The 24,803-nt window shown below is 42.8% G+C and overlaps 2 pseudogenes; both read left to right on the top strand.

Annotated features, from left to right (window-relative positions):
* Positions 1–13,706: 13,706 nt before the first annotated feature.
* LOC101420159 (26S proteasome non-ATPase regulatory subunit 4 pseudogene) lies at positions 13,707–14,765 on the top strand (annotated as a pseudogene).
* Positions 14,766–23,391: 8,626 nt separating this feature from the next.
* Positions 23,392–24,552, top strand: LOC101420586 (indoleamine 2,3-dioxygenase 1 pseudogene; annotated as a pseudogene).
* The last annotated feature ends 251 nt before the right edge of the window (positions 24,553–24,803 follow it).

Raw genomic sequence — 24,803 nt, forward strand, 5'->3', positions numbered from 1 at the left:
GGCTGGTTTCATCTATGCTGTCAGTTATTTCTAGGGAATGATTGAAATAGATAATGGGTTTTGATATAGATTGCCAACCCTAATTTTCAACAGTGGTGGTTATGCTTAAAACAGCTAAGAGGGGGATGAGAAGGGACATTGCCTTTTTCAAAAGAAAACAGACAAGGGTTTTTAAGAGATGCTTGGTATGTTCTCCCTCTAGCAATAGGCATTTGGGCTAGAGCTAGAGGGAACAGTTGACTTTGACACAGACAATACTTAGTTTTTTCTTTTGAAGAGGTGTTTCAGGCCATCCAATGACTGGCATTTGTCCATCCCGTCAGGTGCTTTTGGTGAGCTGGCACTTTCTTGGGCAGCTGGTTTTATTCAGGGTTAGTGTATCAAGTTGTCAATTTCTTTAATAGCTATAGGAGAAATCAGAACTACAGAGTAAAGTTTCTTGCATACTGGCGACACTTGTTTTTTTGCCAAGTTGTGATCAGAACCTGATTTTCAGATCCTGGGTAAGGAAAGATTGCCCATGGACCATTTCAAAGGGGCTATGCTGAGGTGGGCTCTAGCCACCTCATTTGCCATTTCCCTTCTGGTGGGAAAACACCTAGATCTGGTAAGATGGCATGTGGGTCTGCCAGTCCTCCCCAGGTATGATCCCCGCATCTGGACAGGGCCTTTAAAGGGGGAAGATAGTTAAGCCTCCCATTGTCTGAGTTATTAATTGACAGGTGTTGGAATAAGGGGTAGGAGGGAGACATGGGTTTGTGCTGCTGCTTTAGCAGCTGTATCAGCTTGAGTATTTCCCTTTGCTCTAGCAGTGTCTGTTTTCTGATGCCCTGGACAATGCATAACTGCTATTTCTTGAGGTAACAGTATGGCTTCTAGTAAATCTAGGATTTCTTGTCTATGCTTAATAGGTGACCTACTGTTAGTAAGTAAGCCTCATTTTCACCACACAGTAGAGTGAGCATGAAGGACAAGGAAAGCATACTTAGAGTCTGTGTAAATATTAGCCCATTTCCCAGCTGCTAGGATTAAACTTTGCATAAGGGCAATTAACTCTGCATTCTGGGCTGAAGTTCCAGGGGGAAGAGTTTGGCTTCTATGGTTTCAAATTGAGAAATCACTGCACAGCCTGCCTTTTTCATTTCTTCCTTAATAAAACTGTTTCTATCTGTGAACCATTCAATGTCCATGTTCATAAGAGGCTCATTTTTAAAATCTGGCCTGCTTGAGTAGTTTTGGTTAAGAGTTTCAAGGCAGGAGTGGAGAAGGGGTCCCTCAGGATCTGACTTTGGGCCCTCTATAGGTAGTGGGGTGGCTGGGTTGAGAGTGTGACATACCCTTATCTGCACCTTGGGGGTTTCTAGTCATTGAGCCTGGTATTTAATTAACTGGCTACCTGTGAGCCACTGGTGGCCCCTGGCCCCAAGCACATCCTTTACTTGATGTGGGGTGAAGACTATGCGAGGTTGCCCCCAAGTTAGTTTGGTGGCTTTCTCAATTAAAAGAGCTGTTGCCCCTAGTGCTCTCAGGCAAGGTGGCCATTCCTTTATTTTACAGACATGTTCATTAACTACTCAGAAAATGAAGTTTACCAGAATTGTTAACATGCTCAATGTTTTCCTGTATATGATCTAATAGAAAAGATAACACTAGAATCATCCGGCATATATTTAGAGCAGGATAAAGGTACAGTATTTAATACTAATTAATGTACTACTCAATGCATAAGTTTTTCTTGAGCTGCAATTAATAGATTCAGGTTTCAGGTTTGCAATACCTTACATCTTATCTCTCCATGGGAGCAGGCCATAATGCCAATTTGTATTTAAGTTCTACTTATAGTACAGTACTCCACTTGGCATGTCTTTCACACAGTGAGCAAGCTGCAGCATCTTTGATCCTAGAGAGAAGCTAAGAAGGTAGTTTTGAGTATTTTACTGGCCTGGTGCATAGCACTCTTTGGCACTATGAAACAGTGCCAGTCTGGAGGCAATATCCATTGTACGTTTGGCTATATTGAGCCACTGTTGGAGGCTTTAGGAGTTTGAATCTGCAATCATTTCCATCAACTTCAGGAGCACAACCAGAGATGTAGTAGATACCTTCATTGTTTGAAGGGTCAGTGACCAATCTAGCCAATAACTCATATGGAGAGGCAACCTGCAATGTATTCAAGGCCTGGTTTGAATGCACAAGAGAGATTGACAATGCTGAAGTCTATTTCTTGATTTTTATATACCTTTTAAACATTTTCAATGCAATGTATCACATATCAAATGAACTTAACTTTTCAATACTTTGCTTTTTACTTCTACATTTTTATCATGAAGATGTTAATTAGCAGGTATTTTACTTTAGCAGTAGAGGCAAAATTATTTTCATTTTAAAAATGAAAACTGAAGATTCCCAATGGAATCAAGTTAACTTTTCATTACCACCACTTGAATATGCACATTGAGGTGACTTTCAGACAGGTTTCATTGTTAGGAAGTTACTTTTCCTATTAATATCAATCTAGGTTTCTAGTTAATAATGACTTTTTAGAACTAGAGCCATTTAAATGCTTCAGTTTGGAAGATGCTTTTACAAGCTCTTCATAATTGACCACAACCACAGACTGGCTAATTTACCTTAGATTACAATTAGTAACCAAATGGAATTTACTTTACTCATTTAAGCCCTACATTTCTTTAACTTAATTTCATTAGATATGAACCTAAAACTTCCATCATTCATTAATTTGATATTATTATCTGATGTATGAAGTTACACACTAAGCAAAAGGCAGACATGAATACTTTGACCCAGAAACACAACTCAGTTCCTTAAAACTTTCATTTTTTACAAAATAAGTTTAACTGTAAAATATTTGAAAGATCTTCTGGAAGGTTTTTTCTTTAATTTGCACTATGACCATGCAGTTTTGCACAAGAATTTTGTTTCTTAACTAATGGCTTATAACCAAAATGTCCCCAATGTTTTAATACAATTTTCCTTTGTTTCAAAATTTCATATTTTACTTTGACTTTAGCAGACTTTGGATGAGCAAAACTAATTCTGTGTATATTCACTGAGGTGATTGAAGCCTCAGGGAAACTGGTTTCTCTCATGAATTGCCACTCTTAGGAACCCTGACAGTCAAGGCAGGAGGCCTCCTTCACTTCCCAGTCATCAGAGATAAAAATACTCCAGCAGCCACTGGACTGGGAGAGTGGATGTTCAACCCTGAGGGTCAAGAATTCCACCAGGCAGCAATTTAGTCCACACTTGGAATCATGAGAGAAAGCAGGGTTACTAGTACCAGTAGGACAGGAGATGGGGACGTTTCAAGTTTCCTTTCCCCTGAGCCATAGGGCCAGAAACTGTTATGAAATAACCATAAGCAAAGGCAAGGGGTAAGGCTAGGCTTGAAGTGACCATAAACAATAAGGTCAGTTTAGAATTTACTCTTACAATAATAGGTTCAGGCTATATCCACCCATTTATAATTTCAGTTATTATCTTTCTGCTGCTTTTATAATATAAATGCATCTATAAATGGTCTTAACTCTTAGTTACAGTTTCTAGATAAGTTTTTACCTTAAAGTGAATTGGGTACCTTTATTAACTAAGCCACGAGAACTTTAGTAGTAACAACTATGTGAAGTTTCTTTGCTTGTCTAGCAATTGAATTAATTTCACTTGTGATGTACATGTTAAATCCACTAGCAAGACAGTATTGACCCTCAAAAACTAATTCTAGGTTACCTTTTACCGTTACTTGATTTGTAACAGGTGAACCCCAAATCTGATTTCCTAGGCACAAGCAAACTGACAATGTTAAGCATAGATTTCAATGCTGAACACAAGGTTATGCACAAAATAAAGAAGAGAGAATTTTATACCTTTAGCATTTCAAGGAACTCTTCGACCTTAATTGATGGCACATGAGGTTTCTTTTACTTTCATCACTATTCACATCTTTTATAGGCACAATTGAGTTTAATCTGAAAAGTTTGAGGCTTATTTTCTCAGTTCTTTAAGGAGACATGACATGAAGTTTCTGGGCCTCAGATTTAATCTGTTCTCTTCTTACACTGGTTTATCTGGAATTCAGGGTCTATACAATGACTGCTCTTGGTTATACTGTGTCCATGTGCACTAGCAGTAGGCAGAATTTCCTGATTCCTAAGAGACTCCTACAGGGAGTTTGCTGGTAGGCTAGAGACTTTGCCCATTATTCTAGGAAGAATGAAGAAGCACCCTTTAGTTGCCCACTTTGGCGTCTCAGAGTCCTAGTCTGACTAAATTCACTGCTCCACACAATTTGGAGCTGAAGCCCTATCTCAGCATCCTTAGAATATTTATTTTCAGGGTTAACTGGCCCACAAGCATCCTTGTGGGAAGGTCTTGGGGTATCTGATTCTGGATATCAGATAAATGAGCCCAAGCCAACTGGAAGGCCTGAGCAGTGCCCCAAATCAAAGCGTTTGAGACGTTTGTCCCAGGAGATATTTGACTGCTCTCTGAATGGATGGGCCCAAGGAATGGGGGCCATTCAGTTTCCTGCTCTGGTTCTCAGCACCCCTACTTTCCAGGGTCCGAGACTGACTGACCCAAACAGGAGTTCCTGAGTTCAATCTCAGGAAACATTTGGCTGCTCTCTGATGCCCGTCACCCCAGGAAATCAGAGAGCCCCTGCTTCTGGGGATACCTGGGCAGCCTGGACTTGGGAGACAAGCAATTAGATTTAAACCTGAAGCTGCCAAGGTGAAGTGTGCTTCTTCCTCCTATCCTTCCAGAATTATTAAATGCTGTCTTAGTTGTTATGAATTTACTGTCTGATAGTTTCCCAGTTTAACCAGTTATTAAAAGACCATTAAGTGATTAGAGGTTAATTGCTCTAGCTAATAGACTCTGGGGTCCTGAGGCAATAGCTTCCTTGCTAAACAAAGGCACTTTTCATTTTCAGTTTTTAAAACAGACCAAAGCATCCTAACACAAACCTGCAAAGAGGCGCTCAGTAAAAAAGGTAAAACATGGGTGAAGGTTAGAAATTGCAAGGGTATCATGGCATGTGACTGCTCTGGGGAAGAGGAGCCCCCATCTTGGCTCTGCCCACCACCTTCCCACTTCATTCCCCAAGGTAGCTGGGTGTGGTCAGACAGGAAAGCCGCTTGCAGAGGCCTGGTGAGAGGGATAAGCTCTTGGCTCTCAGGCTCTCCATTACTGCCATGCTCCCTCTAGGAGAGATGGTGAGAGAAGGCAATGGTCACCAGCCCAGAGGGCAGAGCTTCTGGCTGCTAAAAGAGCTTGAAAGAGCAGCGGCACAGTTAACTCCCATCCTGTGCCCAGCCCTCCCACCTGGGGCTAGAACAAGGCAAGCAGCATGAACACAGAAAATTTCCAAACCCCAGACCTTTCCCTCCCAGGACTATATCCTGTGGGGGCTCATACACAAACCCACTTAAAATAGAGAACCAAAGGAAGGCATTAAACAGGCTGTAGCCATAGTTTCACTCACCAATAAACTCCTGGTTGGCTCACCAAATATGTTACCAGATTTTATCTAGGTTCCTGGTGATGCTGCAGAAATGAATTTCAAGAGCACTTCAGGTGCGTTAGGCCAGTAATTTATTCAGGCAGTGAGGGAAGAGAAATGGGAGAAAATAACAGAAAATAACAGAGCAGGGGTCCCAGGTAGAGAGGAAGGGGGCAAAAAGGGATAAAGAGGGCTGATTTACAAGCTACAATTCCCTATTATAGATTATAAATTCCCAGGTTTACTTGCGTGACCACATGGCAAAGGAAAAACTGGCGAGGGTGGCACACAGAGGACAGGACAGGTCCGCAGGCAAGAGAGCAGGGTGAGAGCCCACTCTCAGGCTTGTGCCTAGCTTTAAAACTGTTAATTATTGCATCCCTTTGCTAATGGCAGGGGAGGGGATTCCAGCTGTTTGCTGCTTTGATTGAGTACCCCATCTATTAATCCCTTAGTGAGGATCCAATAATAAAGTTCTTAGGGAACATCTGGGGCTTTTCCTTGCTCCCAGGAAGAAGTCTTTGTTCTGGATGGCAGAATCTTGGGTGTGGGGGGTCTTGGGGGTTACTGATGTCCATGTGGATTCTTTGCCAGTTTCCAGATCCATCTAGTAATTCCCTGTCTTACTAGCCTACTTCACTAGTGTTAGACCTCAAGGCAGGGCCTTTATGAATAAGCAGAGATGGCATGACAAAAACTTTAACACAAGAGTCAGGCAAACACACTTATTACATCTGCAGAGGTAAGGTGCCAAGGTCAGTCTAAAGTGACTCAGACCCAACTCCCTGTGCTGCAGTTTCACTCTTGGTTAAATACTCAAGTTACTACTTAATGTTTGCTTTGATTATGTTTTTATGCTTATGAATGAACACACATAGCTGGTTATATAATTGTATATTTAGTATGTTCAGGAAATCATGCTTGCACATACATTGCATGATCAAGAAAGGGGTGGAGGGAAGAGAATTTGGCTCAATGGATAGAGTGTCCACTTACCACATGGGAGGTCCAAGGTTCAAACCCAGGACCACCTTGCCCTATATGGAGCTGGCCCTTGCGCAGTGCTGGTGCGTGCAATGAGTGCCCTGCCACCCAGGGGTGTCCCCCATGTAGGGGAGCCCCATGCACAAGGAGTGCACCCCATAAGGAGAGCCGCCCTGTGAGAAAAAAGTGCAGCCTGCCCAGAAGTGGCACCGCACACATGGAGAGCTAACGCAGCAAGATGATGCAACAAAAAGAGACACAGATTCCTGGTGCTGCTGACCAGACTATAAGCAGACACAGAAGAACACACAGCGAATGGACACAGAAAGCAGACAACTGGTGGGGGGGGGGGCGGAGATAAATAAATACAAAATAAATCTTTAAAAAAAAAGGGGGTGGATAACTCCACCTCTGGGTGGGAATTTTACTATGTTAATTAAGTAAGTTGAAGTGAGGGCAGCAAGGGGCGTCTTCTTCATGGGTCCGGCCAACTGGTTGAAGCCAGTTTTCATACTTCATTGCTTCAATAGGATGTTCTTTTCTTTAAAAAAAGATTTATTTATTTATTTATTTATTTCCACCCCTACCCCCCACTGTTATCTGCTCTTGGTTTCCATTCGCTGTGTGTTCTTCTGTGTCTCCTTGTATTCTCATTAGGTGGTTCTGGGAAGCTATCATGGGACCTTCTGGAGTGAGAGAGAGGCAATCCTTCACTTGCACCATCTCAGCTTCCTGTTCTGGTATGTCTCTTATTGTCTCTCTTCTGTCTCTTTTTCTTGTTTTTTTTTTTTTAAGATTTTGTTGTTGTTGTTGTTTATTTCTCTCCCCTTCCCCACCCCCAGTTGTCTGCTCTCTGAGCCCATTCACTGCGTGTTCTTCTGTGTCCGCTTATATTCTTTTCAGTGGCACCCAGAATCTGTGTCTCTTTTTGTTGCATCATCTTGCTGTGTCAGCTCTCCATGTGTGCAGTGCCACTCCTGGGCAGGCTGAGCTTTTTTCATGCCAGGCGGCTCTCCTTACAGGGTGCACTCCTTGCACTTGGGGCTCCCCTACATGGGGGACACCCCTGTGTGGCACAGCACTCCTTGTGTGCATCAGCACTGTGCATGGGCTAGCTCATCACATGGGCCCGGGGGCCCTGGGTTTGAACCCTGGACCTCCCATGTGGTAGGTGGATACCCTATCTGTTGGGCCAAATCCGCTTCCCCTCTGTGTCTCTTGTGTCATCTTGCTGTGTCAGCTCCGTGTGTTGGCAGGTGCTCCTGTGCAGGGTGGCATTCCTGTGCAAGGTGGCACTCCACGTGGGCCAGCTTGCCATGGGGGCCAGCTTTCCTTCACCAGGAGGCCCTGCGCATCAAACCCTGGACCTCCTACATGGTAAATGGGAGTCTAACTGCTTGAGCCACATCCGTTTCCCAGCAGGATGTTCTTGACCATCACAAGCAGAATTTGGCACCAAGAGAGGGTTGAACCTCATTACCTTCTAATTTACGTACAATTCTTTCCTTTGTATCCTAGCAACAGGGACAGAAACAAGTTATTTTCAGGTATTCAGTCATACTACATTCACTAGTCTCACAAAGTTTTTATGAAAATTTTTTAACGTAAGCAAAAATAGTAGTAGTACGATGACTTCCATTACCCATCACCCAGCTTCAGCAATCTTTTTTCACCTATACTTCTCCACCCTTACCTGTTGCTGGTGATGTACCTTTTTATTGTAATTTTCTTTATTAAATAAGTTGTACATTTAGAGAAAAAGCATGCCTAAAACATAGAGTTCCCATATATCATACTATTATATTTTTAGCACCTTGCATTAGTATGGTACATTTGTTACAATTAATGAAAGAACATTTTTATAATTATACTATTAACCATAGTCTGTGGTTTACATTAGGGTTCACCGTTTGTGTTGTACTGTCCTCTGGATTGTTTTATATTTTGTTCCAGAAGGATGTTGTTAATGGGGGAAAGTGTGGACGGGGAGGGTTGGGGTATATGGGACTCCCCTGTATTTTCAATGTAACATTTATGTAGTCTAAAGCATCTTTAAAAATAAAGAAAAAATGTTTTATTCTAGTAACACATACAATCTAAAATTCCTTCTTTTAACCATACTCAAATACATAATTCAGTGCTTTAATTATATTTACAATGCTGTGCTATCATCACTGATGATTTTTTAAATACCTTTATTGAGGTATAACTTACATAGCATTAAATTAAGGCATTGTAACTGAACAATTAAATTATTTTAGCACATTATAGACATGTGCAAACATCACCATGATTCATGTAGCAGTTTGATAGAGTTATGAATTCCAAAACTAGATTTTGGTTTGTTTGTAAACTGGTCTGTACCTGGGCATGATTAAATTATGATTAAGGCTTTGATTGGGCCACATCAGTAGGGAATGGCAAAGGACAGAGTTGGAGGGTTTCTAATGTTGTAGTTTTTTTTTTTTTAAGATTTATTTTATTATTTATTTCTCTCCCCATCCCTGTTGTCTGCTCTCTGTGGCCATTTGCTGTGTGTTCTTCTGCATCTGCTTGCATTATCAGGCAGCACTGAGAAACTGCATCTCTTTTTTGTTGCTTCATCTTGCTGCGTCAGCTCTCCATGTGTGTGGTGCCACTCCTGGGTGGGTTCTGCTTTTCTCACCTGGGGCGGCTCTTCTTGCAGGGTGCACTCCTTGTGCATGGGGCACCCCTACTTGGGGACATCCCTGCATGGCACAGCACTCCTTGCTCACGGCAGCACTGCGCATGGGCCGGATCACCACATGGGGTCAGGAGGCCCTGGGGATCGAACCCTGGACCCTCCATATGGTAGATGGATGCTCTATCAGTTGAACCATGTCTGCCTCCCTCTTATGTTGGAGTTTTGATTTTGGAGCTTAATGCTGAAGTCTTAAGCTGAAGCCCCATGAAGTAAGCACACAGAGGAAAGAAAGGAATCCTGAGCCCAGAAAAAAGCAAGCCCTGGGAAGAGAGGAACTCAGGAAGCCTGAGCCCTGACAGATGTTGGCAGCCATCTTGCTCCAACATGTGGAAATAGACTTTGGTGAGGGAAGTAACCTATGCTTTATGGCCTGGTATCTGTAAGCTCCTACCCCAAATAAATACCCTTTATAAAAGCCAACAGGCTTCTGGTATTTTGCATCAACACCCCTTTGGCTAACTAATACAATACAGATTTAGAAATTTTCTATCAGCTCAATATTTTCTGTCTTGTCCAATTGTTGTCAATCCCTGCCCCCCACTTCAACCCCAAACCCAGGCAGCCATCCACCTACTTTCTGTCTCTATAGATTTGACTTTTCTAAACATTTTTTACAGTAAGTGGTCTTTTGCATCTGAATTCTTTCACTTTCCATAATATTTCTGAGGTTCATCCATGTTGTAGCATATGCCGGTAGTTCATTCCTTTCTATTGCTGAATAGTATTCATTTCATTGTATGGATATACCATATTTTGCCTGTGCATTCACCAATTGATGGACATTTGAACTGTTTCCAATTTTGAATATTATATATAATGCTACTATGAGCATTTGCCTGTGAGTCTGTATGTGGACATATGTTTTAATTTCTCATGGGTACGCACCTAGAATTTTAGGTAGGATGTCTGTACTGACAACACTCGCACTCAAGAGAATTTGAGAGAAAGTTTATTGCTTACATAAGGGACCCTTGTGGGGAGTATGGTGGGCACAAGCAGGTCCAGGCCAATGTTAGTAAGACAGATGGAATAATTTGAAGTGTCTAGGGGGAAGAACAAAAGTTTCCACTTGTGGGCCGGGTATTTGTGAGGTTTAATTTCCCACCATTGCCAAAGGGGAGTTGCGTGTAGGCTTTCTTATCAGCCTGTCCAAATGTGGGGCCAAAGAGGAAAGGAAATCTGAGCTTTAAAAGAAGTCAGCAGTCACACATCAAAATAAAGTTGAATCAGACTCATTATTACATCTCCTGCACTTTCTTCAAGAATCCATAGTTTTAGCTCTTATATTTTGGTCTCTGATACATTTTGAGCTCATTTTTGTGTATGATGCAAACTAAGAGTTGAAAAGGTTTTTTTTTTTTATTTTGGTTTGTTTTTTGTTTTTTACGCATTTATTCAATTTCTCTATACCATTTATTGAAAACTTTATATTTTCCTCCAATGGAGTTGCCTTGGAACTTGGTCAAAAATCAATTGACCATAAGTGTAAGGGTTTATTCCTAAACTCTCGATTCTTTTCCATTGATCTATATTCCTATTCTTATATAGGTACTAAACTGTCTTGATTTCTGATAAGTTTTGAATTCAGGCAGTGTAATTCCTACAATTTTGGTCTTTTTTGCCCTTATTTTGACTCTTCTGGATCCTTTGCATTTCCATCTGAATTTTATGATCAGCTTCTCAATTCCTACCAAAAAAGAAAAAAGCCTGATAGAGTGTGAATTAACTCTATAGATAAGTTTGGGAAGAATTTCATTTATTTATTTAGATCTTCTTTAGTCATTTAACAAAGTGAAGAGGAGAAAATAGGAAAATATGAATGGAAACTGTCTTTCATATATACCCTTTTCTGGTACTCTTCATTTCTTTTTGTGGATTCCAGTTACGTTCTAGTGAAATTTCCTTTCAGCCTAAAGGACTTTTTAGAATATTTCTTGTAAGGAAGACCTGTTAGCAAAATAGTCTTTATATATCCAAGGATCTCTTCAATAGCCTTCATTTCCTTGAAGGACACTTTTGCTAGATACTAGAGAACAATTGTTTTATTTCTTTCAGCACTGACTTATGGCCTCAATTGTTCCAAATGTGAACTCTTCTGTTAATTATAGTTGTTCCATGTACTCAATGAATAATTTTTCTCTTACTGCATTTTTTTAACAAATCAATTTTATTGGTAAAGCATAAATCCATCCAAAGTATATAACCAATGGTATTTGGTATAATCATATAGTTGTGCATTCATCACTTCAATATTATTAGAGCATTTTCATTATTCCAATAATAATTATAATAAACAAAAAAAACAGACAAAAAAAAACCTCACCACCTCTCAATCTCTAGATGCTTCCCTTGCCATACATAGCTGCTATTGTTTCTGACTCTATAGTTTATTTGTTTTATATTTTGTAAAAATAGTCTTATATATTCAGTATTTGTATTTTGCATGAGATTTCATTGTTAGATAGTCTCATGTTGCATTTTTTTAGCTTTCCTTCTAGTAGTATTCATGTCCTTACACTTTCCTTTTCAACTACTGTTATACCCGTATAATAACTCTATTGGTTACAAACACTGTGATGTGCTTTCACCATTTCTAATTCATTTCCGAAGATTTACAAACAACGTTTTTACCAATTCTACACAGATTAGCCTTCAACTTTCCATTCTCTATGCTCATTCTATTTTCTGATGACCTATATTCTAATTATTAGCTCCATAAGTTTACACAATATATTTAGTTCATAATAGCACAATCATACAGTATTTGTCCATCTTTTAAATTGATGTATATTTATATTTTATATAAATGGAATCATACAATATGTTACACAATATATTTAGCTCATAGTAGTGCAATCATACAATATTTGTCCTTTTGTGTCTGGCTTGCTTTACGCAACCTAATGTCCTCCAGGTTCATCCATGTCCTCATATGCTTCATGACTTAATTTCATCTTACAGCTGCATAATATTCCATCGTGCGTATACACCACAATTTGCTTATCCATTATCGGTTGATAAAAACCCCTGGGTTGTTTCCATCCTTTGGCAATCATTAATAACACCACTGTGAACATCAGTGTATAGATGTCTGTTCGTGTCACTGCTCTCAGTTCTTTTGCGTACATACCTAGTAATGATATTGCTGGGTCACTAGGCAAGTCTATATTCATCTTCCTTACAAACTGCCAAACAGTGCTCAGCAGTGCCTGTACCATTATACATTCCCACCACTAGTAAATAAGCATTCCTATCTCTCCACACTCTCTCCAAAATTTGTAGTTTTCTGACCTTTTAATAGTGGCCATTCTAATAGGTGTGAAAAGATATCATTTTATAGTTTTGATTTGCCTTTCCCTAACCACTAGTGATGCTGAACATTTTTCCATGTGTTTTTTCACCATTTGACAATTTCTTCTTTGGACAATTGTCTATTCAGTACTTTTGCCCATTTTTAAATAAGCAGTTTGTCTTTTTATTACTAAGTTGCAGTATTTCTTTATATATCATGGATAGTAAACCCTAATCAGATATGTGATTTCCAAATATTTTCTCCCATTGACTTAACTGCCTTTCACCCTTTTGACAAAGTCCTTAGAAATGAAAAAGTGTTTAAATTTGAGAAGGTCATTTATCATTTTTTTTCTTTTGGTGCTCATGCTTTGGGTATAAGTTTAAGAAACTACCACCACAAGATCTTGGGGTTTTCCTGTGTTTTCTTCTAGGAGTTACATGGTTGTCATTTTTATATTTAGGTCCTTGTTCATTTTCAGTTAATTTTTGCTATTAGGTATGAGATAGGAGTGCTCTTTCTTTCTTTTGGGTATGCCTATCTTGTTCTCCCAGCACTATTTGTTGAATAGACTGTTCTGGCCCAGCTGGGAGGGCTTGACAGCCTGTCAAAAATCACTCAGTTGTAGATGTCAGAGTCTATTTTGAATTCTCAGTTTGGTTCTATTGGTCAGTCTGTCTGTCTTTATGCCAGTACCATGCTGTTTTCACCACTGTAGCTAGGAAATATTCTTTAAAAGTCAAGAAGTAAGAGTCCCCCAACTTCATTCTTCTTTTTAAAGACATTTTTAGCTATTCGGGGCCCCTTACCCTTCCAAATAAATTTGACAATTGGCTTTTCCATTTCTGGAAAAAAAAAAAGAAAAGAGACTGTTGGGATTTTTATTGGGGCATTAAGCCTGTAAAGAAGTTTGGGTAGAATTGACATCTTCACTATATTTAGTCTTCCAGTCCATGAAAATGGAATGTCTTTCCATTTATTTAAGTCTTCTTGGTTTCTTTCAGCAATATTTTGCAGTTTTCTGAATACATGTCTTTTATGTCCATGGTTAAGTTTATTCCTAAATAGTTGATTCTTTTATTCGCTATTACAAATGGAATTTTTTTCTTATTTCCTCCTCGGATTGCTCATCATTAGTGTAGAGAGAGTTGTGAGAACTGGTTGGGGAAGGGGAAGGCGGCAAGATGGTGTTGGAAAGCACTGTGGTTTGGCCCAACAGGACGCGTCAACATGGCACGTCACTCCAAGACTGCAGCCACCCTGAGAACAACGTGGACCTCGTCACAATGGCCAGTGACTGAAGTGCTGACCACACTCACCCTGACACCAGCTGCATCCTGTCCAAGCTCCACACAGTCCAACCCAAGGGCAAGATCACCTTTGGCACTGGCATCCACGTGGCCCATCTGACTCTGAAGCACCGACAAGGCAAAAATCGTAAGATGCCCATCATTGCCTTTGTGGGAAGCCCTGTGGAGGACAATGAGAAGGGTCAGGTGAAGAAGGGTCTGGTGAACCTGGTCAAATGCCTCAAGGAGAAAGTAAATGTTGATGTTACCAGTTTTGGGGAAGAGGAGGTGAACACAGAGAAGCTGGCAGCCTTTTCAAATACACTGAATGGCAAAGACAGACCTGGCTCTCGTGTAGTGACAGCCTCCTGGGTCTAGCTTGGCAGGTGCCCTCATCAGTTCTCCAATTCTGGTGAAGGTGGTGCCATGCTGGGGCTGGGTGCCAGTGACTTCGAATTCAGAGAGGATCCCAGTGCTGATCCCGAGCTGGCTCTGGCCCTTTGTGTTTTCGTGGAAGAGCTGCGGCAGTGGCAGGAAGAGGAGGCACTGCTGCTGAGGTTGGGATGGCTACAACTGGACTGAAGGTGTGGATGATGCCCTGCTGAAGATGACCATCACCCAGCAGAAGTGTGGCTGCCCCGGGCTCCCTGACCTGTGCAGTAGGACTGAAGAAGAGCCAATTGCTTATTCCATGCAGATGTCCTTGCAGGGAGCAGAGTTTGGCCAGGCAGAATCAGCGGATATTGATGCCAGCTCCGCCGTGGACACATCTGAGCCTGCCAAGGAGGAGGAGGCTTATGATGTGATGCAGGATCCTGAGTTCCTTCAGAGTGCCCAGAGAACCTTCCAGGTGTGGATCACAACAATGAGGCCATTCAAAATGCCACGGGCTCCCTGGCCTCCCAGGCCACCGAGGATGGCAAAGAGGGCAAGAAGAAAGAGGACAAGAAGTGAGACGAGAGAAAGGGCAGCTGAGCCTGCTCAGGGGGCTGCACAGGCTGGGGCAGGTGCAGGGTTAGATATGCTATCTGTAACCATTACAACCTAAATAAAGCTTGGCAACCTAAAAAAAAAGTAGTATATAGTAATTCTATTGGTTTTTGTGTATTGATATTGTATCCCACCACTTTGTTGAACTCATCTTTTAGTTCTAGTAGCTTTGTTGTGGATTTTTCAGGATTTTCTTCATATGGGATCATATCATCAGTGAATGACACTTTGATTCTTCCTTTCATATATGAGGGCCTTTTATTTCTTTTTCTAGCCTAACTGCTCTAGCTGGAACATCTAGAACAATATTGAATAACAGTGGTGACAGAGGAAATCCTTGTCTTGTTCCTGAACTCAGCAGGAAAGCTCTCATTCTTTCCCCATTGAGTACAATGCTAGCTATATGCTTTTCATATATGCACTTTACCATATTGAGAAATCTTCCTTCTATTCCTATCTTTTGGTGTGTTTTTTTATCAAGAAAGGATGCTGTATTGTGTTAAATGCCTTTTCTGCATCAATTTAGAGGATCACGTGATTTTTCTTCAATTTATTAATGTGGCTTATTTTTTGTTTCTTTGTTTTTAAGATTTATTTTTTTTAATTCCCCCCCACACCCCCCATTGTCTGCTCTCTGTGTACATTCGCTGTGTGTTCCTCTGTATCTGTTTGTATTCTCATTAGGTGGTTCCGGGAACCAATCCTGGGACCTTCCAGAGTGGGAGAGAGGTGATTACTCTCTTGTGCCACCTCAGCTCCCCTGTTCTGCTACGTCTTCTTATTTTCTCTCCTCCATGTCTCTTGTTGTGTCATCTTGCTGCACCAGCTCTCCACGTAGGCCAGCACTCCTGCACGGGGCCATATTCCCACACAGGGTGGCACTCCTGCACGGGCTACATTCCCGAGTGGGCTGGGACTCTGTGTGGGCCAGCTCGTCCTTACCAGGATGCCCTGGGGATCAAGCCCTGGACCTCCTATATGGTAGATGGGAGCCCAATTGGTTGAGCCACATCCATTTTCCTAACGTGGCTTATTATAATGGATTTTCTTGTGTTGAACCACCCTTTCATACCTGTGATAAAACCTACTTGACTGTGGTGTATAATTCTTTTAATATGCTTTTGGACTTGGTTTGCCAGTATTTTGTTGAGGATTTTTGCATCTATATTCATTAGAGACACTGGTCTGTAATTTTCCTTTTCATAGGATCTTTATCTAGTTTTGGTATTAGGGTGATGTTAGCTTCATAGAATGAGTTTGGTAGCATTCTTTCCTGTTCAATATTTTGGAAGAGCTTGAGCAAGATCAGTATTAGTTCATCCTTGAATGATTGGTAGAATTCACCTGTGAAGCCATCTTATCCCAGGCTTTTCATATTTGAGAGGTTTTTGATGACTGTTTCAATCTCTTTACTTGTGGTTTTATTGGTGAGGTCTTCTCTTTCTTCTAGGGTCAGGGTAGATTGTTCGTGTGTTTCTAGGAATTTGTCCATCTTGTCTACATTATCTAGTTTTTGGACACACAGTTGTTATAGCATTATTTTTCACAGTATCTCTATTATTTTTGAAGGTCAGTGGTAATATCCCCCATCTCATTTCTCATTTTGTCTTCTATCTTTTATTCTTTGTCAGTCTAGCTAAGAGTTTGTCAATTTTGTTGATCTTCTCAAAGAACCAACTTTTGGTTGTATTGATACTGTTGTTTTATGGTCTCAATTTCACTTATTTCTGCTCTGATCTTTACAATTTCTTTCATTCAGCTTGGTTTGGGATTCATTTGCTCTTTTTCCAGTTTGTCCAGATGTGCAGTTAGAACTTCATTTTTAACTTTCTTCTTTTTTAATGTAAGCCTCGAGGGTTATAAATTTCCCTCTCAGCACTGTTGTGTTCCATCAGTCTTAAGAAGTTGTGTTCTCATTTTCATTCATCTCAAGATATTTACTGAATTCTCTTACAATTTCTTCTTTGATCCACTGACTATTTAAGATCTCCATATATTTATGAATTTTCCCTTTTCCCATCCATTATTGATTTCCAGCTTCATTCCGTGTGGTCAGAGAAAATGTTTTGCATTTCAACCTTTTAAAATTTATTGAGACCTGTCTTATGAACCAATATGTAGTGTATCCATGAGTGCTTGGAAAGAATGTGTATCCTGCTATTTGGAAATGTAATGCTCTATAAATGTCTCTTAGGTCTTACTCATTTACCGTCTGTTTGAGCTCTCTTTATCTTTCTCTATTCAGATATTCTGTCCACTATTGAAAGTGGTGTATTGAAGTCTCCAACTATTATTGTAAAGACATCTATTTCTCCCTTCAGTTTTGCCAGAGTATGCCTCATGTATCTTGGGGAAAGCAGGTTAGGTACATAAATATTTATTATAGTTATTTCTTCTTAGTTAATTGCCCCTTTTATTAGTATATAATGACCTTCTTCATCCCTTATAACAGTTTTGGATTTAAAATCTATTTTGTCCAATATTAGTATTATTGTTACTCCAGATCTTTTTAAATTACTATTTGTTTGGGATATCTTTTTCCAACCTTTCACTTTCAACCTGGTTGTGTCCTTAAGTATGAGGTGTGTCTCCTATAGACAGCATATAGATGGCTATGACTGTCTGAAATGATTTTTGTGAACCCGAAAGAGAAAAAGTATGTTTTTAAACTAACCCATTCCTCTGGGTGTGATGCCCTTTGATTGTATTAAATTCAGAGAGGGGCCTATGATTAAGTTTACTTGGTAAAATAAATTTAGGACTCTCGATTCAACCACATGAGTAAGGTATGACTCTGGTTGAGTCCCTGCCCCATTGGTGGGCTGATATAAATGGACATTCACTCAATAAGACACACAGGAAGAGAAAGAGCACTGTCATTTTTTATCCTTAGGCCCTGGGCAAGAGGAGCCATTCACCTGATAGCTTACAGCTGACCTTGGGATGAGAGCCAAGACTGACACAGGAAGCCCTGAAAGACAAGCCCTGTTCCAGCCTACTGCTGATATTGGGAAGAAGCTGGGCCCATGGAACTTCAAAGGAAGAGGAAGCCCGGGGGGGGGGGGGGGGGGGGGCTGAAAATGCAGCAGAGATCAGCAACCATCTCCCTTCCACACATGGCAGCTAACGTTGGTGAAAAAGCAAATGTAAGTTGGACACTTTAGGGCATTTTAACTGTAAACTTTTACCCAAAATAAATACCCTTTAAAAAAGACAACAGGGAAGTGGATTTGGCTCAACTGATAGAGCATCCGCCTACCATACGGGAAGCCCAGGGTTCAAACCCAGGACATCCTAACCCCTGTGATGAGCTGGCCCATGCGCAGTGCTGATGCACGCAAGGAGTGCAGTACCACGCAGGGGTGTCCTCCATGTAGGGGAGCCCCAAGTGCAAGGAGTGTGCCCTGGAAGGAGAGCCACCCCTTGCAAGAAAAGAGCAGCCTGCCCAGGAGTGCCGCTGCACACACACAGAGCTGACACAGCAAGATGACTCAAGGAAAAGAGACACAGATTCCTGGTCCTACTGACAAGAATGCAAGCGGACACAGAAAAACACACAGTGAAAGGACACAGAGAGCAGACAATGGGGGGAGGGGGGAGAAATAAATAAATAAAATAAAATAAATAAATAAAAAGACAACAGATTTCTGGTACTTTGCATCAGCACCCCTGAGATGATTAGGCTATTGCGTCAACTTGACCAGGTAATTGTGCCCAGTTATTTGATCAAGGAAGCCCCGGGGAAACTGCCATACTAGGGCATTTATGGACTTTAGTCACCATTGACATTACTGCAGTGGTAAATCATAGGTAGCTGGTTATAATTACATCAATCAGGGAGATTGTCATCAGCTATGAGTGATGCTTAATCCAATCAGTTGAATGCCTTAAAAGGGGAAGTGATTCCAGCATAGAGAGAGAATTTCCCAGCTCATCTTTGGACAGCCAAGGACCTGCAGGCATGAAAGGCCCAAAGCAGGCTCGGCCTCAGGGTGGACGGGCCAGTCGGCACAAGGGGTACCGGGAGCACAGGCTGCGCGGACCCACGTCTCCTTGCCAGAGGGTCGCAGGACCCCCGGGGGAGGCCCGCGGCCCAGGGAGCCTGCAGGGGGCGGAGCCTCTGGGAGATCCGCCTGCGCAGGCTCCGGGCAGGGGGCCCCGGGAAGGCGGGCACACACGGCGGGGCGGCGCCCCCTCCGAGGGCCCTGTGGAGTGACGGGCTTTCCAGGCCTGGGCGGCCGAGCTACGAGGACCCTGCGCCGACCCTTCCTTTCAACACAGAGTCGAACTAAAGGGCAGGGGGCGGCGGTTTTTATCCAGGACTTGATGTCGGGAAACTGATGGGGGCGGCGGGGGCTTCAGTGACGCTCGTCACTGCACGAGCCTGGGGACATCGAGGGTCCCATCTGAGGGCCTGTCCACCAAACGTGGCCCCTCCACCCACACAAGGACTGGAGAGTTCCGGGGACAGACGGACAGCACAGCCCCCAGAAAAGCCTTCCTGAAGTTTTTAACACGCTCTAAGGCTGTGAGTTGGACTGTGATGATCCCACCCCTGGCCGGTGTCGCTAGACGAAGGAGGCGCCCTCACGAGCCCCGCAGGCGCCCGCCTGTCCTGCTCTCGCGAGAACTCAGGCTCCCGTGGCTGAGGCGCCGTGTGGACGCGCATTAACCCTTACGCCGACCGCGGGTGCGGGTCGGGCCCACCTGGACTCCGTGGCGCAGGCCGGGGGGCCACAGCCTGGATGGCAGAGGCCTGCGCAGCCCCCGTTCACTCCCTCAGCCGCTCAGAGGCCACACAGCCCACCCGAGGCCCTGCCCTGTCCTGGAATCTCCAATCGCGAGACTCGGGGAGGGGGTCCGTCTCCCCTTCCGTCCAGAGCCGGCCTGACTGGGGCTCAGAGCCAGGGGCCTCACCCTCCCCACGTCTCCTGACGTTCAATCCACCTGTCCACGAGTCAGGCCGGGGTGGGGGCGCGCCACAGGATCCTTTCCCCGAAGGGGCCGTCAAGGGGGCAGGGGGCGCCGCCTCGTTCCTGTGGAGATCCCCGCCCGCCGCGCCCGCCAGTCCCGACTGGAGGCCCCGAGGGCCAGCGCGGCTGGGTTTCCCGGCCAGGGAAGCAAATGCCGCAGCAAAGCCAGGAGCTCGGAACCGCAGAAAGACCCAAAGCCGGCTCTCCAGAGAGATGGAGGAACAATTTTATTATGTATGGGCCCAGAGAAGAGTCAGTTTCCAAATTCTGAGCCCCGTTTTTCAGTTTTCATAGGTTTATATAGGATTTCAGCGGGGAGCAGCATAACTTTTGCTCATTGGCTAACGCATTGGTGGGCGAAATTTTGCAAGCAGGGCGGGGTTGCACAGGCAGAATGCAGCTGCACCGGTTTCAGGCTGATTTACAGAAGCAGGGGCAGGAGTTACTCATTTGATATCTTCCTCACAGGCCGATCCACAGAAGTGGGGGCAGGAGTGACTTGTTAGATATTTTTGCAAGGTTATGCTTTTTATTCCTCAACAATTCAACTTTGATAAACTAATTCTAAGAATATATTGCAGATTCTTATGGTTTTCCTATATATGTGTATATATATATTATCACATCACCTGTGAATAATGACAGTTTTATTTCTTCCTTCAAAATTCTTATACATGTTTCTTTTCCCCTTCATCACTCTTCCTAGAACCTTCAGTACAATGTTGAATAGAGATGTGGAAGTTGCTCTCTTTATCTGCTATCTCTTTGAAAACTTCAAATGTTTCACCATTAAGCATAATGTTTGTGACAGGTTTCTAGATAACTTTCATGAGATTAAAGAAGTTACTGCTTATTGCTGTTCATCAACAACTTTTTAAAAATCATGAACAAGTATTGACTTTTCAAATGATAATATTGCATTTTTGTGGCAGTCATGATTTTTAGCTTTTAATGTGTTATTGTAATGAATTACAGTAATTGATTTTCTAATGTTAAACCAATTTTACATTCATAGGAGAAACCCAGCTTGATCATGATTACATTATCCTTCTACGTATTGCTGAAGTCAAACTGCTAAATCCAGCAACTTTCTTTTATACGTGTATAATCTCATTTAATTCTTTTTCTCCCACTCGCTATTTTTTTTAATTTTATTTATTTATTTATTTTTCTCCCCTCCCCCCCCACCCCAGTTGTCTATTCTCTGTGTCCATTTGCTGTGTCGTCTCCTTTGTCCGCTTCTGTTGTTGTCAGTGGCACGGGAATCTGTGTTTCTTTTTGTTGCGTCATCTTGCTGCGTCAGCTCTCCATGTGTGCGGCACCATTCCTGGGCAGGCTGCACTTTCTTTCAACCTGGGCGGCTCTCCTTAGGGGGCGCACTCCTTGCACGTGGGGCTCACCTACGTGGGGGACACCCCTGCGTGGCATGGCACTCCTTGCATGCATCAGCACTGCACATGGGCCAGCTGCACACGGGTCAAGGAGGCCCAGGGTTTGAACTGCGGACCTCCCAAGTGGTAGACAGATGCCCTAACCACTGGGCCAAGTCCACCGCCATCCCCTGCTCACTTTTTATTTAGAATAATTCATATATATATATAAATGAAATAAATAGTAAAAAGAATCCTTATGTATCCTCCACCAAGATTCAATAATTAATATTTTGCCATACCTGCTTGACTTTTCTTTCTGTGGGCATGCAGACATTTCTCCATGTAGCATCTGAAGCTAAGTTGTATGCATCATGACACTTTATCTCTGGACACTTATGCAAGTATATCTTAAGAATTAGGACATTATTATTCTTTTATCCATAATACCATCATCACAGCAAAGAAAATTAGTAACAATTTTTCACTAATATACATCTAATATTCTGTTCATATTGAAAATATCCAGGAGGGGCCAACAATGTTTTCTATAACTTTTTTCCTCTCTGAACTACGATCCAATTAAAGTTCATGGTTTAGATCTATTACTTTATTTTTTTAAGATTTATTTTTTCCCTTCCCCTTCCCCTCCCCCAACCTGCTCTTTTTGCTGTGTCCATTCGCTGTGTGATCTTCTGTATCTATTTCTCTTTTTTGTCTTCTCTTATCATCTTTCTCCTCTAGGATTCAGAGCAATTCAATCCTGAGGACCTCTGATGTGTCAATTGTGCCACCACAGTTTCTGGTCTCTGTTGCGCTTTACATTGACTCTCCCCTTCGTCCCTCTTTTCTTGAGTTGTCATCTTGCTGCATGACTTACTTGTGCGGGCACTGGCTCATGGCATGGCACTTGGCTGCGCAGGCACTTGACTTGCCATGTGGGCACTTACGTGGGCACTCAGCTCACCATGCAGGCACTAGCTCGCCACGCAGGCACTGGCTCACCACGCAGGCACTGGCTCACCACACAGGCATTGGCTCACCACACGGGCACTTGGCTCACCACGCAGGCACTGGCTCACCACACAGGCACTAGCTCACCACACAGGCACTGGCTCACCACACAGGCACACTTTCTCTTCTTTTTCACCAGGAAGTCCCGGGAATCAAACCTGGGTCCTCCCATATGGTAGGCTGAGTCCTTATCACTTGAGCCACATCCCCATCTATTACTTTAAAAAAAAAAAAATTTTTGGCAACTGTATTAGTCAGCCAAAGGAGTGCTAATACAAAATACAAGAAATCTGTTGGCTTTTATAAAGGGGTATTTATTTGGGGGTAGCTTACAGTTACCTGGCCAAAAAGCTTAAGTTACTTCCCTCACCAAAGTCTGTTGCCACATGTTGGGGCAAGATGGCTGCTGATGCCTGCCTGGGTTCAGCTTTTCTTTTCCCCTTAAGGTTCCATGGTCCCAGCTTCTTCCATTATCAGCTTTAAGCTGGGATAAGTCTCATCTCTCCTGGGGCTCATTTCTCTCCAGGCTCAGCTGCTCTGCTCTCTCCACAAGGCCAGTTGTAGGCTGTCAGGCTAACAGCTCATCTCTCTTCCTGGGGCCTCTGCCGTGTCTATGGAACCATCTCTATTCCTCTGTGTTCTTCTCCTGTGTGTTTACATCCCAGGGTGCCAGCTCAGAACTCCAACTCTGTGTTCTGCCATGTCATTTTTTCTGAGTCCCCACACACAACTGGCCCAATCAAAGCCTTAATCTGAATTTAATCAAGCAAAAGTTACTCCTCTGAAGACAATAAAATACACCCAGATGAACTGAACAGTGTACAAGCATAATCCAATATCTATTTTTGGAATTCATAAATAATACCAAACTGCTACAGCAACTTTCTTTTATTTCCTGTAGGCAGCTTTTGCTATCCTTTCATTTTCTGCCTTACTGTCTTCTTATGTTTTTATACCTGCATTCGTCAATGAAAGTGACCTGGATTTTTCTTTATGTGCTGTCCTGGTTAGGGTCTGTTATCAAGTTTTTAATGTCTCATAAAATAAATTTTTAAAACTATTCGCTGAGGAAAAAAAGCCATGGAAGCAAGAAACTGAAAGCAAGGAAACTAAGAAAGAAGGGAGGGTTGCCATTTACCTTGCCGTGAATCACCAGCAGCCAGTCTCTGGAAAGAAAGCGTCAAGTGATTGGGACATTTTTCCTGGCATCAAAATAGACTTTAGACGCCAAGAATGGCCTATGAGCAGCCATCTCCCATGGAAAGTTCTTGGAGAATCCATGAGGAAGTCCCCATAAACGAAGATGTGGGCTTTGCTCTGCTAGGTCCACTGGAGGGGTTGCCTAATAAGTATGCCGCCTGGATAGTCATTGTTCAAAACGTGCCTGACCTGATTAAGACCAGCCAGTCATGCACAGAAGTTGAAAAGTTGCCAGAACTCAGCAATGATGAGCTTGAAGGACACAAGTTGCAGCACCTTGCCCACCTGATCTTGGGGTAAATCACCACAGCCTACGTGTGGCATCAAGGTGCCCAAGATGTCTGTAAGGTCCTGCCAAGAAATATTGCCATTCCTCACTGCAAAATCTTGGAGAAGTTGAGACTGCCTGTTATCCTGGTGTGTGCAGATTGTGTCTTGCAAACTGGAAGAAAAAGGACCCCGGTGGGCCCATGACTTATGAGAACATGGACATCCTCTTCTCCTTCCCTGGTGGAGACTGCAGAAAAGGTTGCTTCCTGGTGTCACTATTTGTGGAAATAGCCGCTGCTTCTGCTATCAAAGAAATCCTGTTATACTCAATGCTAAACAATGTCAGGACCAGGGAACTGTGAAAACAGAACTGGAAAAAATAACTGATTCCCTGAAGAAAGCCTTGGAAGTATTGGCCAAATTGACATTACATGGACCCAAAGGTATTTTCCAATGTTCTTTGCATCTGGAAAGGCACCTCCCAGCCGCCAGAAGGCCTGCTGTATGAAGGGGTCTGGGACACCCACAGCAATTTGCAGGGGGCAGTACAGCCCAAAGCAGCACCTTTCAGGGCTTTGATGCCCTGCTGGGCATCCGGCAGTGTTGGTGGAGAACATGCTGCTGAGTTTCTCCAGGAAATGAGAACATCTATGCCACCAGCTCACCAGGCCTCTCTTCGCTCATCAGAGACAGCCCCATCCGTACACAGGTTTGTCCTGTCCAAAGGAGATGCAGCTAACGATGAATGTGTGAAAGCTGTGGTCTCCTGGAGGGGCAGGTTCACCTGTGATACCTGCAAGGCAGCAGCAGAAGGAAAACCAGACGTCTAAAGACCCCTTGGAAATGGAAAACAAAGGAACTGGGGGCACCGATATCATGAATTTCTGACAGACTGTAAGAAACACAATCCAGAATTCCTATTGAAGGAAGGTTAATGGAAGTCAAACTAGGGTCCTGTTGTCATGTTGCAGACCTCTGGTACACATTCCAGTCACTGCCCTGTATACATTATAAACTGGAATGCTTTGCTAATTGCACAGTATAAGAAATTTCAACCTGGATTTTTTTCTGATATCTGTGGATTCCTTGTACAACAGAAAATTAGATGGAAAAGAGTGCTTTAAAAACAGTAACAAAGGAACACTTATAGTGAACATATTAAAATGCAATCATGA

Source organism: Dasypus novemcinctus, chromosome 27 (assembly GCF_030445035.2).
Source record: "Dasypus novemcinctus isolate mDasNov1 chromosome 27, mDasNov1.1.hap2, whole genome shotgun sequence".
NCBI classification, from domain to species: domain Eukaryota; kingdom Metazoa; phylum Chordata; class Mammalia; order Cingulata; family Dasypodidae; genus Dasypus; species Dasypus novemcinctus.